This window comes from Diabrotica undecimpunctata, chromosome 7, assembly GCF_040954645.1.
Source record: "Diabrotica undecimpunctata isolate CICGRU chromosome 7, icDiaUnde3, whole genome shotgun sequence".
Lineage (NCBI taxonomy): Eukaryota > Metazoa > Arthropoda > Insecta > Coleoptera > Chrysomelidae > Diabrotica > Diabrotica undecimpunctata.
In genome coordinates this window covers 5,775,653-5,788,814 of record NC_092809.1, presented here as the reverse complement: position 1 = coordinate 5,788,814, position 13,162 = coordinate 5,775,653, and the positions used below count along the sequence as shown (strand labels likewise).

Here is a 13,162-nt window from a genome sequence, read left to right as displayed (position 1 = left end):
TCCAAAGTAAGACTCAGATCATAAGCCTCCTCACGTAAGTCACAGGCTGTGGAGGGGTGGAGGAAAAGCCTGGGAGTCAGATAAGTACCACTTCAGTAACGAAGTATGACCGGTTGATCTTTGGATACGTGGATCCCACTTTACAATGGTATACACATGTTCGTAAGGAACAGGGTTAATCACTGTATGTGTGAAAAATTAAAATAACTATCCTCAAATCTTCATCTCATAGAACAATCTTCAAAAATTAGACACGACAGACAAGATTTAACCGATGACATGTAATTAACAAAACAAAATATTGAGTTTAATTAAATTTGAATTTTAAACATATTTCAGTAAGGTCTAATAAAGCAGTTATTTTATTATATTTGGTTAAGTCAAACTGAGATATTTGATAAAAATTTTTTAGCTACACGGTATATTTTGTCCCGCGTATTTCCAATACCAAATACACGCACCATACACATAGACACCTATAGATTTCAATACGACCGATTCATAAGAAACCTCCAATTCCCACCAAATAGTCTGGACTTATAAATAACTCACAATTCCCAATTCTACTTGAGCTATTTTCAACGTGAGTTGCCAAAGCGAAGCAACATCGTGTTGGCCGTATCAAAGTTCTTTAAACTCGCGAAAATCACGGTTTTTGTTTTTAGAATTAATTGCTAAAGTTTACTGACAAAAAGTTTAAAGTTCGCGAATTGGACGTTTTTAGTTGGACAATTGTGAAGTGTGCATTGTTTGTTTTCTTATTGTGGTTTGCGAACAGAACTTCACGATAAACTTTGGGATTATTTACAACGAATTGTGGTGAGTAAGATTAGTCTTTAGAGTTTTAATTTTTAGGTAATAATATAATTGGATGGTCTCATGCCAGAGTGAACCAAAAGCCGAAATTGAAAATTTTCAGTACGACAGTTTAAAGTTATGAAGGTGTTATAAAATATACGCAATATGTTATAATCTCTTATAGGATATAAAAGGTTCTAAGACTATTCAAAAGAACATTTCTTTAAGACTTTTAGTAACAGCACATGATTTTGTCTACTTTTAAAGCTGTTTGGTCAGCATTTGCAGTACATGGTTCACTTTGGCAAACTTTTTAGCACTTAGTTCTGTCTGGCACAAGAAGTATAAATAAATTGCTCTTTTTGTTTGTAATCAAGTTTATTAATACATCATTAAAACTAACAATACAAAAGAATTAAATTTTCAAGAATTATGAGTACTTAAATTATACAAATGTGTAAAAAAACTAATAGTAGCAATATTTAGATCGCATTGTTCATCTCATTTTCCTCTTCATTGTTATTGTCATTCTCTTCTTCAATGTCATCTTTCAATACTTCACTTTGTTGAAGTTTATTGTAAAATTGGTGATGGCATGGTGGTACGAATTGCAAAAGTGATCTGATATCATTAAGTTTTGCTTGACTTAATTTTCTTCCTTCGGGGTAAAGAATGCTTAAGTTTAAAGAAGCTAGGTTTACAGGTCGGCCTTTCATTCTCTTATTTAGATTTACTGAATAAAATTGTATTTCTTTGTTATATGTGTATTTAAATTCCATAACTCCTGGATGGTCTTGAGTAAATTTCATTTGTTTTATTTTTAACCATTCTACTTTTTGTTCATCTGAGTCTTTTTTGCGGTTTACCAGATTTTGTTTTAATGCATCCATACTCTTGAAATCCTCTTTTTCCATGCATACTACTTCAAATTTGTTCTTTTTAACTCTTGAGTTTGAAATTATGTTATGCCATTGTGTAGGCACATAAATTTCAGGATGATATTTCAACTTTTTTTCTATATCACCAAAATCGCTATCGTTTTGTAGATATGAATGTCCTGGCTCAGCAAACTTATGAACTACTTCCTTTATGTTTAAAGTAGGGGACTGCACTATGTACATCCATAACGCGGCAATATTAATGTTGCGGTTTTGGCCGCCACATGAGTCAGACCATGCAATCAATATGTCCTTATGATCATGGGTATTTATGAATTTTAAAATACATGATCCTATTTCCTGGAAACCTCGTGAGGCAGTACTCTCATCCCAAACATGCATTGTTCCGACATTATTTTCAAAATTATGTATACCAAGATTGTAGCATGAAAGCTGCCTCTTATAGTAAACAACTCCTGTGGTTAGTTTAGGAAGAAGCATTACTTTCTGAAGATCAAAACTAATTACTGTAGCTTTCCCTTCTTTACTAATCTTAACGTCTTCATTTATTTCTGAGCGAGCTAACTGTACTTTTCTGTGGTGTAGTTCCTGGTTTAGTTTCTTAGTCTTTAACATTGCTTCATCTTTGTTTTCCTCAGCTGCCTTTATTTCAATGTTCAACCTGTCACATGTTTGACAGGTATCTTCTCGTGGAGATTTAAAACTAAGATTAAAATCACGTCTGAACACTTTTTCATAAAGCGATTGGCTTGGAACTTTGTCAACATTTCTCTCTCTTAAACTATCAACATAGAGTCTGTACATTAATGACAAATTTAAATTACAATCCAAGTATTTTTTTTGGGATTGAGTTCTACAGTAATGACTTACTATGGTAGTTAAACTTTGTATATGATTTTTTATTGACTCCATTGTGGACGGTAAAGATTTGTTATGAGGCACTTTTTTCCCTCTAAGATCACTTAAATTTCCACTTTTTTTCTTAAGCAAAGCACGATGTACTCTACTACTATTGATTTGTAATATTCCCATAAACATTTTTTTGCATACTTTAATATCTCCGTTTTCAGAAGGGATATAAAATTCACGATTGCCTGTTTTTTTTGAAATATCAGTGTTCTTACGACGTCTTATTATCGTTCTACATTTTACAGCACCACTTATTATGCTTGTTTGAGTTTCCCAAGACTGTGACTCGTTATAAAACAAATTAAAAAAACTTTCTTTTTGCTGTGCTGTAAGCTTATTTTGGCAGTTTATTTTGCAATTGCAGGAATAGTCATTAAAAGATTTAGAGTGTATGACATTACCTGAAGTATTGATATATTCTTTACCAGCTGCCCTTTTTTGCTTGCGAATATTTTTTTTCCACTTCTTAGGATCAGATTTTCTCTTCTTGTCTTGAGGTTCTTCCTGCCCTCTGGTATTTTTTTCATCTGTAAAAACACAAAATTATTAATATTTTATATAAGTAAATATTTTACATTACTTTTTTATGTTATAACATAAAAATACTTTGAAACACACATTCACTATGCATAAGACAGACAATTTACGTTCTCTTTTGCCAAAGTGAACTATGTGATTTTAATTTTTTTTTACAATTCCAATATAAATTAATGGAATATATTGCTTCATTCTTATATAGATAGGTAAATACTATGTTCTTAGGTTGGTATAACTGCTCATATTTCACTAGCACTCCCAGTGGACACTGCAAGAAATAAATTTGCACATGGTTCACTTTGGCAAAAGAAACGTTCCAAAACATAACCAAACTTTGATAATGAAGTTTTATGGCAATAAATATTATTATCTTACCTGATTCTGTAATATCCGAATCAGAACTTGGATGGTAATCATCTGAAGACCCATTACTGAAATCAGCGTGTTCATCTTCACTAGAATTTCTATCAACAATGTCATGACGATGTGAACTATGTGCACGGGAAGCCATCTTGGACTGGATGATGATTCACTGTGGCATATGACTACCAGTACTACCACCCTTTTGCTAAATAGAATTTACTAATTTCCAGCTGATGTTTTCTGTTATTCACATAGTTCGTTTTGGCATAAGTTTAGAACAAAAGTTTGCCTCATAATGAAAATGAAAAAGTTAAAACAAATAAAATGCACATAGTTCACTCTGGCATGAGACCATCCAATTAAGGATAGGAACATTCTCGACAAATGAAATTCCTTTTATTAATTTTAATTAATTTTAAAATTGCATGGTATAAGTGCATTTTTGGTAATTTTTATATTTACAAAATCTTATATTGTGTAATACTGATATTTAAAAAGGGAAATACATATAAATTAGAAAACTATGGATCCATTAGCCCGTTCTTAGTCTTGCATAAGCTGTTTGTAAAAATAATTACATTCCGACTAACAAACAAATCTGAAAATTGGTACGTTTGCTGTTTGGGCATCATACAAATATTCTATAACAACAAAAATATATGACATCTACATGTCAAAAATTGGGATTATATACCAGAGTACACATCGCCAAATAGACCGAAAAATCGGTTTGTAAAGCATATAATACATTGCCCACACCTTTCGTTAAACTAATCAATTTGTATTTCTCTCATCGGACAATCATAATCAAAGTATCATCATCATCATCATCATTGGCTTTTACAACTCTTCGTGAATTTTTGCTGCGTTTACTATTGCCTTCCATTGATTCCGATCCTGTGCTATTATTTTCCTTGGCCTTACTTCCATCTTCTCCAGGTCTTCCCTGACTGCGTCTTTCCACCTTTTTCTAGGCCTTTCTGTCGATCTTCTACCATCTGGTCTTTCCCAAAACACATTGCTAATCAGTCTGTCGTCATCACTCCGTACCACGTGGCCTGCCCATCTTAATCTATTGCCTTTTATGTATCTTACGATGTTTCCTTTTCCGAAGAGAGTCTCTATTTCATTGTTGTATCTGCTCCTCCATTCATTTGTCACGCTGTCCCTGCAAGGACCATATATAATTCGCAGGATTTTGCGTTGCCATACTAATAGCTTATTGATTTCTTTCTTTCCCAATGTCCATGTTTCACTTCCATATGTCACTGCTGGTCGTATTATGGTTTTGTACATTTGGATTTTGGCACGCCTTGAGAGAAGCTTTGACCTCATTAGATGTTGAATGGCAAATAATGATTTATTCCCCGCCAGTATTCGTATTTCAACCTTCCGTTCTCCTGTGTTTTCACTGGTAATTGTTGCTCCTAGGTATTTGAATTCTTTGACCACCTCAAAATTATGATCGTTTATGGTAATGTTTTGTCTTATTCGCTGTCGTTCCTTTTTTGATACGACCATGTATTTAGTTTTTTCTTCGTTTATTTTCAGGCCTACGCTTAGTGTTGCTTCTTCAAAGTTCGATACTATATCCTTAACTTCCAGTGTTGTCTGTGCTACTGTATCTACATCATCTGCAAATGTGAGAATAATCTTTGCTCCTCTGGCAGTTATGTCTGGTTTGACTCTGGTATAGATTTTTCGCATTGCATATTCCAATGCTAGGTTAAATAGTAATGGGGACAGCGGGTCTCCCTGTCTAAGTCCGGTGCTTATGCCGAAAGCCTTTGAAGTTTTGCCTCCTATTCTAATTTGTGCAAAGGAATTGTTGACACACATTCGCGCAATCATGGTCAGCTTCTTTGGTACGCCTAACTCCATCATTGCACTCCACAGTTTTAAGCGATCTATGGAATCATATGCTTGTTTGAAATCTTTGAAGATCTGGTGTACTTCTTTATTATATTCCCAATACTTTTCTAGCATTTGTCTGATAGTAAATATTTGATCGATTGTTGATCTTCCAGGCCTAAAGCCGCATTGGTAATCGCCAATAATTTCCTCTGTATATGGCAGTAATCGTTTTAGTACAACTGAAGCTAATCAAAGTATGCGAAATCTTATCCACACCCTTCACTCCACAAGCTGGAGTACCCCAGGGCTCAATTCTTGCTCAAATATTATACACAGTCTACAATAGTGACATCCCCCGCCCACAGCATAGATCGGAGATCCTTCTACTGTATGCTGATGACACTGCTCTCCTCACTTCGGGATCACACAGAGAGCGTGGAAAATTGTCTGTATTTAAACGAGCGCAAAACTATCTAGACAGAGTCATTAGGTGGTGCAATAAATGAAGGCTGACCATAAATACCTCCAAAACACAACTAATTTTATTTAAATCTTCAAATTGTCGCGATGTCCGGGACCGAATAGCTCTGTTAGGAGAGGACCTTATTCTCAGAAACTCAGTTTTCTATTTGGGAGTCCATTTTACAAGGACTCTCAACTGGAAAACCATTCATTCAAGACATGTTCATGGACATTCAAGATACCCTTGACAGGGTGAGAAGGAGGTTTAAACTCCTGGCAGTGCTAGCGGGCAAATTTGGGAAGACGTCATCTAAAACTTTATTGCACACCTATAAAACTTTCATATTAGACCTATCATCGAATACAAGGCATGCATCTACGCCTCTCTTAAGACCTACGAAATCAATGACATTATGGCTACCGAAAGAAAAATCCTCAGATTCTGCACGAGGCGGAACAGGCTATACCCCTCAGCACACATACACACACTGGCAAACATAAGACCTATTATTACAGAATCCTGTCCCGTATATGATAACATACGTTACCAAGTTAAGGGATAAAACACCATAGATCATACACAAGTAATACGAACACTTATTAAAAAATCAAACGAATGCAATATAACAGTCTGGATAGCTATGGCAGATTACGAAAAGGTATTTGATTCCGTAGAAATTTGAGCCATTCTTAACGCCTTAAGCAACAATAGAATTGATAACTGATATACAAAAATAACAATATTGAACATCGCAAGTAAAAATAGAAGAAAAAACAGAAAAAATTAAACTACAGAGAGGAGTTAGACAAGGAGATTCTATCTCACCCAAGTAATTTACTTTAGCTCTAGAAGACATGTTCTGAACTTTAGAATGGGCAAATAAAATGACGATAGAGTGCGAAAACCTGAATTACGTAAGATTTGCCGATGATGTTGCGTTAAGATTTGCAGGAAATGCTGCTAGGCCTAAATACAAAATCAGAAGAAATAGGAATAAAAATAAATCTAGCAAAAACTAACAAACATCTAACTAAAAGATCTAACAAACAAATCTCTAGATGTAACTGAGGATATACCGCTGGACAATAATAATATAGAATAGGGTAAGTCATATAATATATACTCAGGTCAAACTAACAAAGCTTAACTTAAAGGCTGACTTAAATAGTAGATGTTCCTTAGCATGGGCAGGATTTGGAAGATTATAAGCAAATCGAACTTACCAAATACCTTAAAAAATGCAAAAACTTTCGATCAGTATGTGCTGCCTATACCAACTTACGAAACTGAAACATGGGCTTTTAACAACAACATAGTCTACAAACTCCAAGTGGCTCAGAGATCTATGGAACGGAGAATGCTCAACATTAAGCTCACCGATCGCAGGTCCAATGAAGAAATAAGAAGACTAACAAAAGTTACAGATGTAATCCAAAAGATTGCTATGTTAAAACGAAACTGAGTATGACACATAGAAAGAATGGAAAACAACTATTGGGCAAAGCAAATTGTAGAAATGGCAACAAGAGCAAACAAGAGAAGTAGAGGTAGACCTCAAACCAAATGGACTGATGACATCAAGTGTATATATTCAATGAGTAAGTTTCAAAAGAACTAAATCTTTTGGCCACGAGGATATCGGTCAAAGGAGAAATAATAAAAGGAAATCACAGTTCCATTCCTATATTTGAAGACGTTTCGCTCATTGTATTTACAAGCTTCATCAGTTCAATCTAAAAGAATACAATGGTGGTAGGCAAGAATATAAAACATGGAAAAAGAACTTACGAATGTTGAGTAAAGAATGATAAGGTGTAAAACAAACACACCATTCTCTTGGTAACCGTGGTCAAAATATTAAAATGGTGGCGTTAAAATAGTAGCTAAATGTTCATATGTAGTAGCATTCATGTATAACAACGAGAAAAAATTTTACTTTAAAAGTGAAAGAAATGAATAAAAACTACTACGAAGCACTATAAAAACCCGTCACATTGTACGAGCAATGTATAAGTAATGTAAGTTTTTAATCAAATTTCATTGTTTACCTATTTTGGTTTTATTTTGTAAAAAAGTAGCAGTATACTTGTAATTAAAAAAAAGAATAGGTACTTATATCTGTGGATATTGAGTCTAGTAAAATAAATTCAATTGCTTTTTTTATTCTCAAAACATTCCGTTTTAAAAATAAATACTATTGAATGTAATATAATATTCTTTTATAGCAATTTAACTTATCTGCATCAATGCATCTACTTACAATATTACTCAATTGATTTTCAATCAATTGCTTCCGATGGAAAGTACGCCTCTTTGAAATATTCGGAATTTCCTCACGTCACTTCTCGTGAACAGAAAATTTAATATTCTATCTATGAAATCTTTCATGACAAACAAAAGTTCTAGCTTTAGTTTAATCAAAATGGGGTCAGAAAATTTTGAAATTCAAAATGCGTTCGCTTTATCTCCATTAACTAGTGGAAAGCATAGTCTGGAGTGACAGACAGATGCAAATTTTTCAAGTGTATTTATTTGGTGGAATATTCATGGATAATAATCAAATGAATCTAGGAAGACAGAATAAACAAAGAATAACAAGTATTGTCATGTCTTTTTACAGCCATGTTTAAAATATACAGATTTTTATTAATTTTTGTTTGCTGTTCCTTTTTAGTTTGTATTTTTTTTTGGTTTACTTAAAAATACATAAACTATCATAATGTAATCCTACTTTGTTGTACAAAGGATACTTTGTTACATACATTATAAAAATTCAATTAGTTAATTTGTGAATAGTTAATTTAACTGAGTAATTTGTAAGGGAATAGATAGTATAGAAAAGAGAATAAAAAAAGGACAAGAAGTAACATCCCCTAAATATAACCTAGAAAGCTTAAAAAAAGATTCAACGAAATTTCTTTACAAATTACGACTGGCCACAAAATTACAAAATGTGGATCGAGAAAAATTACCAGCGGAAGAATTATACCAGCAACTTAAGAAATGCATTCATGATGCTGCAAGTTAAGCTTAGGGGTATAAAGACAAACATGAAACAAAAAATCAAGAATGGTGATGACAAGGACATGAAATAAAAAATTAAATCGGGATGTAAAAAGAGAAGTAGTGAAAAGTAAAAATGAGATGTGAGATCGAATATGTGCAGAGGTGGATAGGTATATGGGTGGAACAAGAGTTGGGCAAACGTGGAAGGTGATAAGAGCCTCTCCGGAGGGAAGGAGAGGAAAAATCTAACTTACAGTTAATAGATCTGAAACAGTGGAAACACCAATATGAGGTCTTACTTCTTTCTTCTTCAAGTGCCATCTTCGTTCCGAAGGTTGGCGATCATCAGGGCTATACGTATTTTCGAAACTGCTGACCGAAACAATTCGTTGCTGCTACAGCTATACCATTCCCGTAGATTCTTTAGCCAGGAGTTTCGTCTTCTTCCTATGGACCTTTTTCCTGCTATTTTCCCTTGCATAATTATTCGAAGCAGTTCATATCTTTCGCCTCTTGTAATGTGTCCCAAGTATTGCAGTTTTCGTTTTTTGATCGTAAATATGACTTTCTTTTCTTTATTCATTCTTCTCAAGACCTCGACATTTGTGACTCTCTCGGTCCATGATATTCTCAGGATTCTGCGATACATCCACAGTTCAAATGCCTCTAATTTTTTGGTATCAATCTTTTTCAACGTCCATGACTCCATTCCGTAGAACAGCACAGAAAGTACGTAACATCTCATCAGGCGAAGTTTCATTTTAAGGCTCAAATCTCTTCCGCAGAACACTCTCTTCATTTTAGTGAATATGGATCTGGCTTTTTCTATTCTTATTTTGATTTCTGCTGAGCTATCGTTGTCTTCATTTATAAAAGTGCCTAAATATTTGTATTTGCTAACTCGATCGATAATTTCATTGTGTAAATATAAATTTTGGACATTTTGTGTTGATTTCAATATTACCATAAATTTAGTTTTCCTTATGTTCAAAGATAGTCCATATTCTTCGCTGTAGTCTGCTATCTTATTCACCAATGTCTGTAGCTCTTCAAGTGTTTCTGCGATCAGAACGGTGTCGTCGGCAAATCTCAGATTGTTTAATCTAACACCATTTATTTTAATACCTACGGATTGCTCAGAGAGTGTTCTATTCATTACGTCTTTGGAATAGAGATTAAACAGGGTTGGTGACAGTATACACCCTTGTCTCACACCTCGCTTTATTTCGATTTCTTCAGTGGTATTATTCTCTACTCTCACTACTGCTTTCTGATTGTAGTACATATTTGCTATTAGTCGGATGTCTCGTTTATCTAAATTCTTTTCTGTCAGGAGTCTGATTAGGTGATCATGCCGCACTTTATCAAAGGCCTTGTTGTAATCTATGAAACACATGAATACATCTTGATTTATGTCAAGACATCTTTGAGACATAACGTTCAGTGCAAACAACGCCTCTCTTGTTCCAAGTCCATTTCGGAATCCAAACTGGGTATTATTGATGTCCATTTCCAGTTTTCTGTGTACTCTAGAGTGTATAATTTTCAGAAATATTTTCAGTACATGGCTCATCAGACTGATTGTACGGTAATCACTGCATTGTTTGGCATTTATCTTTTTTGGTATAGTAACAAAGGTGGATAAAAGCCATTCTTGTGGTATTTTTCCTGATGTATAAATGCTATTGAAAAGTTTAACCAAAATGTGAATCGAGTCTTTTTCTATTAGTTTAAGGATTTCCGTTGGTATTTCATCTGGACCTGGGGCTTGACCATTTTTCATTCTTTTTAGTGCCTACGTTACTTCTTCTTCCGTTATTTCTGGACCTTCGTCTCCTTGTATGTTACTTAGCTCAGATTGTTGTCTATTATCTGCAAAGAGTTCTTCAATATAGTTTTTCCATGTCTTCAACTGTTCTTCTAGTTCTGTTATTATGTTTCCGTTGACATTATACAGGGTATTTGGCTGCTTACGTTTTTGTGTATCTGTAAGTTCTTTCACTTTTTTATGTACATTAAAAATATCATGTTTTGCCTGCAATTGCTCTATTTCTTCACATTTTCTTTTATAAAAATCTTCTTTTGCTATTCTGATTTCTATTTTGATTTCTTTCTGTATTTGTTTATACCTTTGTTCGTTTTTTCCTTTCATTATTCTCCGATTGTCCATGAGAAGAAGGATCTTATCAGTCATCCACCTTTGCTTTATTTTTGGTTTTTCTTTAGTCAGAATTTTCTTCATAGGACCTGTTATCGCCATTTTTACGTTTTGCCATTTTTTATCTATGTTGTTCGTTGGCTGAGATGTTTCTTTTTCATGAAGTATTTTGAAATTATTATTAATACATTTTTGCAGTTTCTCCTTTACCTCCAGGTTACATAAATGACTGACGTCTATCTGATTTGCTCTTCTTTTCTGCTCCAATCTTTTTAGTTTAATACTCATTTGCGCTATTAGAGGGTTATGGTCTGAAAAGACATCTGCGCCTGGGTAAGCTTTAACGGATTTTAAGGAGTTTCTGTATCGTTCGTTTATCAGTAAAAAATCAATCTGGTTTCGAATTATTCTTTCGCCATTGTCCTGGGGTGATTTCCACGTATAAAGTCTTCTCTTTGGTAAGTTGAAGAATGTATTAGATGCAATCATGTTATTCTCCTGGCAGAATTGAAGTAGTCTGTCACCTCGTTCATTTCTTTTACCGAGTCCGTATTCTCCTACATGTTTTTCACTTTTTCCTTTACCAATTTTTGAGTTAAAATCACCTAGAATTACGGTAATGTCTCGTGGTTTCGTCGATTTTAATACTTGATTGATTGAGGTCTTACTGACATAGGATAAATGTAAATTCCAAGAGATCGAAATGGAAGAAATATCCGAACATACACAAATAATAATTGAGATAACAACCGGAGAGTTAGGCAATGCCCTCAAAAAATCGAAAAACGGTAAAGCAGCAGGAACTGGAGACATCCCAATTGAGTTGGTAACGTATGGACCAAAAATATTACATGAGATGTTGGTTCAACTATTTAACACATGCTTAAAAGGACACGATATTCCTGATAATTGGAATGTTGGATTGATCAGCTCAATATTCAAGAAAGGGGATAAACGCAAATGCTCTAATCATAGGGGAATAACTGTTAACAGCTCAGTGCGAAAGTTGTACGGTCGAATAATAAAAGAAAGAATAGAATCAGAATACGAAGACATAGAAGAACAAAATGGATTTCGTGCAGGAAGATCGTGCACTGATGGTATATTCGTTCTGCAGCAGATAATCAAAAAACGGAAGGCAAGGAATCTGTCTACCCACCTTTTGTTTGTAGATTTAGAGAATGCATACGATACGGTACCTTTAAAAAAACTGTTTTAAACATTATGTCGTTAAAGAAAGACACTTTATATCTGAATCATTTTCAATAACAAAGGGGCTTGAACAAGAATGTTGTCTATCTCCAAACTTGTTTAAAATATATATTCAATCATCACTTAAGCAGTGGAGGAAACAAGTATCCGGAATGGAAATAGACATAGGCGGTGGTAAATGTCTAACAACTTTATTTTTCGCAGATGATCAGGTAGTCGTAGTGAATGATAAGGAAGACATGGACTACACACATGTTTAGAAAACTAAAGAAAGAATATGAAAAATGGGGCCTAAATATGAATATTTAAAGACAGAGTATCTTAAAATAGGAGATGATGAAGAAGATCCAGAGTTAGAAATTAGAAACACAAAAACATGCAATGAATATAAATATCTCGGATCAATAATATTTAAAGAAGGCACTACCAAAAGAGATATCGAAAACAGAACGCAGCAGGGAAAACAAGTGGTAAACATTCTAAACTCTCTAATATGGTCTAAAGATATTAGAGAAGAAGCGAAATTGACAATCTATCGAACCTTGGTAAAGCCTATTATGACTTATGGGACAGAAGTTTGGTAGATCACGAAAAAAGATAGAAAAAGAATAGAAGTAGTAGAAATGGATTTTTTAACGAGAGCGTGTGGTGTATCCAAAAAAGATGATATCAGGAATGAAGATATTAGAAGGAGAACAAATACTGTATATTCCAGTTTAGACAGAATTGAAACGAGACAACTAATGTGGTATGGTCACGTGAAGCAAATGAATGAGGATATATGGTAAAATAAAGCTTTAAATTACAAACCACAACAAAAAAAAAAAAAAAAAATAAGGGGAAGGCCTTCAGTTGCCTGGGAAGAAAATGTACGGCACATAATGAGAGATAGAGTCATCAAAGAAGACGAATGGATGGACAGAAAACGATGGCGATCGAAATGCGAGAAGCGGCAGAGGCTAT

General features: G+C 34.1%; 1 protein-coding gene across 2 annotated transcripts in view; it reads left to right on the top strand.

Moving 5' to 3' along the window:
* Window positions 1–597: 597 nt before the first annotated feature.
* sand (potassium two pore domain channel sandman) overlaps window positions 598–13,162 on the top strand; it is a 270,481-nt gene continuing 257,916 nt past the window's right edge. For both annotated transcript variants that reach the window (XR_011951349.1, XM_072536621.1), the window contains exon 1: window positions 598–819. The gene's annotated coding sequence lies outside the window, so the exon portion shown is untranslated. The remainder of the gene's footprint in view (window positions 820–13,162) is intronic.